Below are 9310 nucleotides of genomic sequence, written 5' to 3' on the forward strand. Positions count from 1 at the left end.
GACGAGGTTGAAAAAAAATCAAACTCTGTAATAGTAGGGAACCTACACAGTCAATTTAAACTTTAATATTTTTTTTCTTGCTTTAGGACTACTTAGTCCAGGTGAAATGGCTTATAGAAATAGATACAATATCATCTCAGAAAAGTCATTTATCTGTGGAAATCTATTTTGAAATCTGGAATTTTCCAGAAGGACTGAATTCCTCACACTAATTTTACTTTCTGAAGCTCAAACACACTTGTGTCTTCGCAAGCATAAGCTGAAGTTTATTGGTGCAGCTAAAGGTGATTGATGCGAAACTTTTCTTCTGAGCTTAGATTTGGATGAAGAAATTAATCCCTAAAAAACCAGCATGGCCATTTCATATTTCTGCTGTCTTAAGTTTAGAACTCTATTAACTCATTCATCACTATCTTCCTTTTTAATTTTTCATTCAATTAAAACTATTAATGCCTGTTTTTCTTTGTATTTCATATTTTCAAATAAAAATGTAAGATCATGAAATGTTTATAAATACTGTATCTTGTAAAATAACTTTCTCATTTAACTTATTTACAGATGAGATTTTTATACCAGAATCTTACATAAGAGGATAAATATTATGACTCAAACTTCCTTTTAAAGTTACATGACAACAAACTCTAGTGGTTTTAAAAGCTATTGAGAACATTTCTTCAACCATCACTACTAATTATCTAAAAATTATGACTATTGAAAACAGAACAACGGAATGAAAACATTCCATTTTGTCTCTTGGCCTGGTGTGGTGGCATGTGCCTGTAATCCCACCACTTAGGAGGCTGAGGCAGGCTGGCCTGGGCTACAAGTTCAAGGCTACAAGTTCAAGGCTGGCCTGGGCTACAAGGTGAGCTCAAGGTCAAACTGAACTGCATAACGAAATCCTGTCCAAAAAGACAAGAAAAAACCCTGTCTCTCATCTTACAAACAATTATCAATCTATCAGGGCCACTGTTTATGTGCCAGATAATGATCTAGCATAAACCAGTCCTGTCAGGGGAGGTCAAAGTGATATTTATACTATTAAAATTTTATGCTTCTGCTTTTCCAAAAATAGAAAAAATAGAAAAAAAATACATTTTTTTAATAATTTCTCTTATCCCATATCTTGTTTGCACAGAGTATAAGCAAATCTGGGATGTTCTCCAGCACAAAAGCCATAGCATAGCTACAGAGTCTCAAAAAGCAATCCTACATCTTGCTACACACACAGCCAAACTCTCAGTTGCCACATTTTAACAGCCTTTATTATTGGACATTAAATGCCTTAATTATAGTACAAGTCCACTAAACTTTCTTTTACATATTTTTTAATCTGTCCAAGAAAACTACATCAAGTTTATTTCAGGGTATTGACCCGTAAGGACCTCAACTCAAAAGAAAAATAATAACTAAGTTGCTGTAATATTTTTTACATCAGTTAGAGGTCATTATTTCTAGCTGACATATTTAAAATTTAATTGTAACAACTTACACTGCAAAAGTCAATGTTCTTAGTAGCAATCTATAACAAGCTTGCTAACAACCAGTTTACTCATTAGCAAAAAAAAAAATTAATTCAAATGTTTACAACAAAGTATAACTACCTACCCAAACTTCCCCATCATTGACAAGAGAAAAAAGCAAGATTATTTAAAATCCTAAATAATCTCGGCATTTCCCACAGGATAACAATGTTCCAACCCCCAAGAGTGCTCAGACTCACTAAAGGTAGAGAGAAGGCAATGGCTAGGAGTAGTATCCCAGAGATAGTCTGTAAATCTCAAAGTACTGCAAACACACTAAACCTGTCTCTGAATCACGGAGCAAGTTGTTACTGCTGCTTCTTTTGTCTTTTAAATAGACAGTATTGCAGGTTCTGCTCTTCAGTGTGAAAGCAGGACACCAAAACAAAACAGCTAAATTTTTAAAATCATCTGACACTTGAATTTAGGGAAGTCATAAATCTTAATTGTGAAACTAAATAGAGCTACTTTTTCTTTCCTTCAATCCAAACACATCACAAAAATAAGAGACCTGAAACAATTCAGACATGGTTATTTTTAAAGTCCTTTAAAAATATTAAAACTTTAAAAGGATTAAAACCGAAAGGAAAGAAAATAAGAATAAGGAAGGGGAGAAGCTTATGAATACAGAAGGTGGGAAATTAATGGACTTATCTCATTTCACAGCAATCAAGTGTGGGAAGTTGCACCTGTCATTTGACCGGTTCTCTGTCTTCTGTATATTTGCAGTCTGGCCTAAAGGAACTCTGTTGTCCTTTTGAAGCACGTGGGCACCTACAGGCTGTATCCTCCTAAACAGTTCTTTGTGTTCCAGTAATCTCAAAATCAGACTTCCTGTAGAAGTCAGGTACTACCTCATGCAGATAGATGCTATCAAAAGTAGCAATGTTTTCACAGATATTCAAGACATGATTCAACATTTTAGCTTCTATTACTAGCCTATAGCATGGTGCAAGACATACTCATGTCATGAGAAGTCTGTCCCATTTCTGTGAATGATCCCCTTAACACATTTCACCTGCAGCAACTTTCTTTGAAATGGGCAAGTGTTGCTACTTTGTAAACCTCCAGAACATGCTTATAGAACATTTTATTATAGCTGACTGGAGAGGTAGCTTGGTTGAATCTCTTTAACCTGCAAATGTTTAAATATTGTGTGGTGTTACATTTTCCAGCTAAACCTTATCTTTCATCTTTTCCCTCTGCTAAGATCATTACCACCACTATCAACACATTATCCTTGTTCCCCTGAGCTCTCTGCCCCTTAGCCCAAGCCAGTCAATTAAGCAGAACATCAAGGTCAGTAAGTAAAACACAGTCCTGAAAATCTAGAGAGGGCAGGATACCATCTCTTCTCCACATATGGGCAGAAGGCACATTATTCCTCCCTGCCCCTACAGCTAGTCAAGTCCACTACTGCTCTAAGTATATGTTATTATTTGAAACTAAACTAAATTGTGTTCTAGATCACCATCACTTTGAATTAATAGAAATTCAGCAAAAATAGTATTGGGCTCCTTTTTTCTTCCTCAATATTTGGTAGTGTTTCTTGGTTAAACTATCTTTCATATTTGAAGAAAAAGAAAATGTTTTCAAATGTGAGATGATACATAGATCAGTGAGTAGATGGATGATGATAGATAGATGGATAGATAGGTAGATGATAGATTCATAGACAGATACATAGAAAGATACACAGATAGATAGATAAATAGTTAGATGCTAGATAGAAAGATAATAAAATCATTAACATTATTTTTCTCTGTGGACCTGTGTAGCAAGTTCTTAGTAAGAGAATGTGTGGGATCACCAGCAAAGTTAGCATAGACTGGCTAAACATTGGAAATGAAGCCCTTGGCCTCCGTGATAATTTTCTTTTTTGGTAGAAAAGGAAGAACTAAGGCAAAGCACTAGAAAGCTGTGCTCAGTAGTCAGGGACAGAGGAGGAAAGTGTCTGTAGAGCAGGTTTACTTCCTGTCAATATAGCTGACAGGTCGGGCAGGATGAAGACTGAGCACTGAGAGCAGAGACCGCAGGATATACTAGGAAGGCCAGATGCAGGTGAGGGACAAGTCTTACAGAGTAGAAAGCTTTGAATTCTGAGAAACACTATAAACCCAAGTAAGCTGAAATGCATACTTGTGAGGCTGGCCTTTCAAGTGAAAAGTTGCAGCCCTTAGTTCTTACCCCTGAGTCAGTGATTGATGGAAGTCTAAGTCCCCTTGATGAAGGCCTCTAAAATATATCACCACAAGAATAGTCAGGATGTACCTATGAGATGCTTCCCAAAGACTGATGATCTGTTACCAGATAATTTTCCAGGGAAGGCACACATCCACATCCTCTGTGTCTTCAGGGTATGGGCCCAGAAGTCATTGATATTTAGTGATCCAAACAGATCTTTTGGCCCATGGCATGGAGTGGGACTTTCTGAATGTCAGATGCCCCCTAGAGCTTTGACTTGGGCCCACCCCAAAGCAAATCTACTGAGATTGCAGTTCCATACCTTATCCTGACCGAATACACAGATTTGACAGGTGATAAAACTCCCTTATTGCTTCCTGACCCGTACACTGACATTACTGTATGGAGGACCAGTGGGAAGATGCTGAAACTTTCCTTTTCTGGAAAAAATAATAACTATTTTAAAATTCATAACTCTCTAGTCACAGAATCCAAAGATATTGAAATGAATGAAACGCTGGACAAACAAAATGAAAGATTATTTTTAAATGATGAGTAAATTCAGAGACGATACAAATAATTGAACCAATTAAGTCACACAATGTAGAATATGAAAACAATTCAATAGAGATTCTGAAAACAAACCGATCCTGAATATGAAAATGTAAATAACCAAATAAAAACTCAGTTGAAAACCACCCAAATATACTAAATCAACTGAAAGAAATAATATTATGGCTTGAATACAGGTGAATGAATTGTCACATCCAGACAGTAGTAAAAAATAGGAAATTGAGAGCAGAACATACAAGATATCTGAGACAACATTGGGCCTTCCCCATACCCAGAACATGCTATAACTTGATGGACCCCTGGGCACCCATTCCTGTATCATTTCTTCTGTTTGTCTATGTGCAGCTTCCTTCTGTCTGTTTATTTTTCATTGACAGGGCATTATCTCTGTGCGTGCAGCTGGTTGGATAGGAAGAGTCTTACCCATGGCTAGCTTAGAGTTAGTAGGGGAATATATGGATAACTGTTGTAGTAATATATTGATCCTAGAGTGGGCATATATGTATATATACAGTGGTACCTTGGTTCATGAACACTTTTGTTGGCAGTTTGGTTCACAAACAGAAACATTCAGTAAAATTTTTTGTTTGAGAACTCTGCAACAGGTGACAAACATGATCATGGCCTTCTTTCCAGCATGAACATGAGCATGGCCATCTTTGCCAGAGCTGTGGAATGAATTAAATTTCACAATTTTATATATATATATATATATATATTTGTATTTTTGTGCATGTGTGTATTAGTACAGAGGTGTGAGTATATTGAATAAAAGCTTTCTCCAAATATAGCTAGCCCCCCTTGTCCGTTTTTCTTCCTCTGCATTCTACTGAGGTGGGGAGGGACAAATATCTCAGCTTTTTTCATCTCTCCCTCTCTCTCTCTCTCTCTCTGACTCTCTCTGTTCTGCCTGTCAGCTTTTTCTCTAGTCTTATGGTGCAAGTCCCAAGGCAGTTTGGTGCCATTCTAATAGAAAACCTTGGTCTGGTTTTCTCTTTCTCTGCCACTGTCCTTGAAATTATTCCTAGGAAAATTTCCGTAGTAAAGTTTTAACTTCTTCTAGTCAGAGTTAGCTAGAAAATGAATGAGGCCCTTGCGCTATTTTCTCCCCACCTACAGATGACATTTCCCCACATTGAAATCAGTATCTTATGATTACTTTCATTAAAATATTATTAAATTGTAGTGATATTAAATATACTCTGTGTAATAGCTATTATTTGACATTTAATGAAACTTTGTTGCTTATTTAATGATCTACATTTTGCAAAAGTTAAATGTTTCTTTTGAATGACTGTATTTTGGTAAAGGGAACCATATACATGTAGTAATTCAAGCAGAATTAGTCATTCTGTTTATGATTACAAATTGATATTAATCTACTACATGAGTAAAATTTTATTTTGTGGACTTATTTAATTTTTAGTCCTATAGGAGAAATTGTGATATTTAACAACCTGAATTGGGTAATTTTGCTTAACAAGATGGTTAACAACTCCATTCATTCACTCATTCATTCATTATTCAAATAATGCAGTGACATTATTTTATTTTTCTTTATGCCTGAATAATGTCTTCTTGTGTATATTTACCACATTTTCATTATTTATTCATTTTTATTTTATTAGCATGCTTGCAGTACATAATAATTGCATTCATCATGGGGAGTTGGTGCATGGACATAATCCATCCTCATTGTTTCTTTCATCCTCTACCCATTTCCTCCCCTCCCCTCAGTCGGCAGATGAATGGTTAAAGAAAATTGTTTTTATACACAATGGAATACAACTCTACCATGAAAAAGGATGAGCAAGTCATTTGTGGGAAAATGGATGCACCATGAGATCATAATATTAAGTGAAGTATATTAGACACACAATAGAAAACATATTTGTAAATATAATAAAATTATGTATATCCTTTATGCAATGTACTGTATTGTAATGAATACCACTACTTTTGTTGATCCACCTTCTCCCCACTTAACACTCACTATATACTTCTAGTAAGGATAGAATAATATTTTCCATAGAACTGTGTGTAACCAGGCTTTTACCATGAAAACTGTTTGCATTTGAATAAGCCTATAATCACAACATCAAACTAGAACCAGGAAATCCATGCAACTTGCAGATTTGGTGGTGTGTTTCATTTTAATAGTTTACCATTAGACTTTACTCATTCATTCATTTACATATTTAAATATTTTTTTTCCCAATAGTCAGTGTGCCAGATTTAAGGTTTTAGAAGTCAACAGTCAATAAGACAGACAATCTCAGCTACTATGGAGTTTATATTATGCTAGAAAATACATATAATAAAGGAAACATATTTTCAAACACCAAATATGGATATCTTCTTATCTTAAGAAGTAGGTAATGTTAAAGTTTTGTAATGGCAAGAAGTAATACTCATATGTAATTCAAATATTTTATAAGGTTACATATTTCCTTCTTATATCAGAACATATTATCAATGATTATGTCAACAAACATTTTCTCATTTCAACTTTATACACAAGATTATAATCAAAAATATAGATTTTGCAGCAGAAACGTTCGAGATGTGCATAGTTATTTCTATATTACTTTTACATAGAGTATTAATATAGGAAAAATAACTTCAAAGGCATTTTGGGGTTGTTTTTGAGACGGGGGTCTCATTATGTACTCCAGGCTGGCCTCAAACTTGCAACAAACTTCTTGCCTCAGCCCTTCACAAAGGAATTTAACTATGGAAGATGAAAGAAATTTTTGAGAATTCAGGAGCCCACAGTAGTTTAGGAGAAAACTTAAATCTTTAAAAGCAGTTGTCAAATTCAAGAACGACATTTCTTACTTCAAAACTACAGAAAAATTGGCTTTTGGGCTGCATATAGGCCCTTATAAAATCATGGTTGTATTTTGTCTTCTTCATCAGTATTATGGAGATGAAATTATTCCAAGATTTTCACCTATTTGCATCATATCTCCTATTTACTACTATTTAGTGTTCATATAAATTCATATAAATTCACTCTAAAAATTATTTGTCACTAATGAATTTTATTGAATTCGTATTTTATTCCTACAATTATACTTAAACTCTATTAACATGAGCTAAAACTGCATACATCCTTGATGCATGATCTAAAATTACATGTTCTTGCTATTAAAAAATTTGGAACAACAATGAAATCTAAACCCACTGTGGCAGATATGTTTGGTATAAATTACAGTAGAGAATAGCAATAATTTCCTGACATGTGTACTAACACTTATAGGAGCTCAATTCATAATAGCTAAATTCTGGAGGTATCCTGTGTACCCATCAGCAAATGATTGGGTAAAGATAATGTGGTACCTATATATAATGGAATACTACTCAGTTAAAAAGAAGGACAAATTTAAGACATATGTAGGAAAATGGATGCCAAAAAATATAATTGAGTGAAATGAATCAGACACAGAAGGTTAAATGCCATATAGTATCTGTAGTGTAAGGCATAGTATAAAAAGCACAATAAAAGATGTATAAAATATACACAATGAAGAATGCTACACTTTCATCACAGTATATTGGAAAAACATGGTATAGGCAAAAATAACTTCATAAAAATATCTTTAAAATACACACAGTGAGAAAAGAGGTAGGAAGCAGAAAATGTTACAGATTCCATTAGGTTGGTTGCTAAAGAATTGTACTATGTCTTTGCTATTCACTTATGGCCTTGAAGATTGTAGTTTTTTCCACTGGCACTTTATCTGCCACAGATCTGACAGAAAAGTTTGTTTCAGCTTTCTGTTTCCACAATCAGAATACACGAATTTCCTAATGGATAGGCAATTCCAGTAGCGTTGCATGCAAGTGGTCCAGCAATCAGCAGCTTGTTAGAACTCCAACCTAGTATGATCACAGACAGAGGGTATATGGTAAATAACACAAGAAAGGAGTCCACAGTTTGCACAACATCTTATTAAATGGTAATGCAGGGAATAGATTAACAGAATAAAACAAAAAAGGATGTAATAAAGCATGTGAAATTCAGTAGGGTGAATACAGTCAGAATAGAGAGATATACAGTGGCCCTCAATGTGGTATTTGTCAAATTCCCTTCCTATTATATCTTCATGTTCTCATGCTTACTACAATTTTTTTTTAAAAAAGCAAACAACTTTCCAAAGTATCACTAGCATGACACTCTTATGTCTCTTCTTTAAGTGAAGGTTGGAGAAATTGGCTATTTTCAGCAAATAAAATATGCTGCAATTAGCAGCAAGCCAAGTGATAAATTATTTGATTACAATCCAGTAAAAAAGAACAATGATTCTTAGCTGTCTGCTATGTGAATCTGGACCAATCACTAGTTTACTAGCTTTCCGAAAGCAAAGCAACTCTGGAGATAGAACAGAAAAAGTTCTGTCTGCTGCTCTAGATTTAGATTGTCTCAAAGCTAGACATACAGTTCTCCAGTGCTATAAATACTTTGACAAAATTTCCAAATCAAATCTGCCATTACATGTGTGGATATGCTATTCAGCAGTAAACATAAGTTGGTGATTGGGGGGGGGGGTAGTAAATCCTAAGATTCCTGGTTCTGATTTCTCTCTACCAACACTTAATTACCATATCCTATTGTCTTTTCCATTTTGTGCTCCATATACTGCAAGAAAGCATTACAGTATGCTAAAGGTGAGTTGAACAGTGCTCTTACATAACACATGGTTATTCCAACAACAGCTCAATATAAGTCTTATCCATATATTATATGTCTTTACCAGGCTTGACTTTTTTCAAGCAGATGTTGGGGTGAAAGTTGAATTCTGATTTGCTAGCACACTAAATAAATCATAATCTCTTTCATCAATTTGCACATTTTTGCTTTGTCTAACCTCTATATAATTTGCACTCATAAAGTGTAACTGTCACCTAACAAAACTCTAAAATCTACTGCACAGATCATGCAGAAATATCTAATTTGACAAAAGACTCAGCCCTATGGACATGACTTTACTGATTCATTATCACTGAGGAGTTATTTTAACTGTGTT

At 34.6% G+C, this 9310-nt stretch overlaps 1 pseudogene; it reads right to left on the bottom strand.

Annotated features, from left to right (window-relative positions):
• Positions 1-7981: 7981 nt before the first annotated feature.
• On the bottom strand, positions 7982-8982 carry LOC106147905 (annotated as a pseudogene).
• Between the last annotated feature and the right edge of the window lie 328 nt (positions 8983-9310).

Source organism: Chinchilla lanigera, unplaced genomic scaffold (genome assembly GCF_000276665.1).
Source record: "Chinchilla lanigera isolate Chin_1 unplaced genomic scaffold, ChiLan1.0 scaffold00012, whole genome shotgun sequence".
Lineage (NCBI taxonomy): Eukaryota > Metazoa > Chordata > Mammalia > Rodentia > Chinchillidae > Chinchilla > Chinchilla lanigera.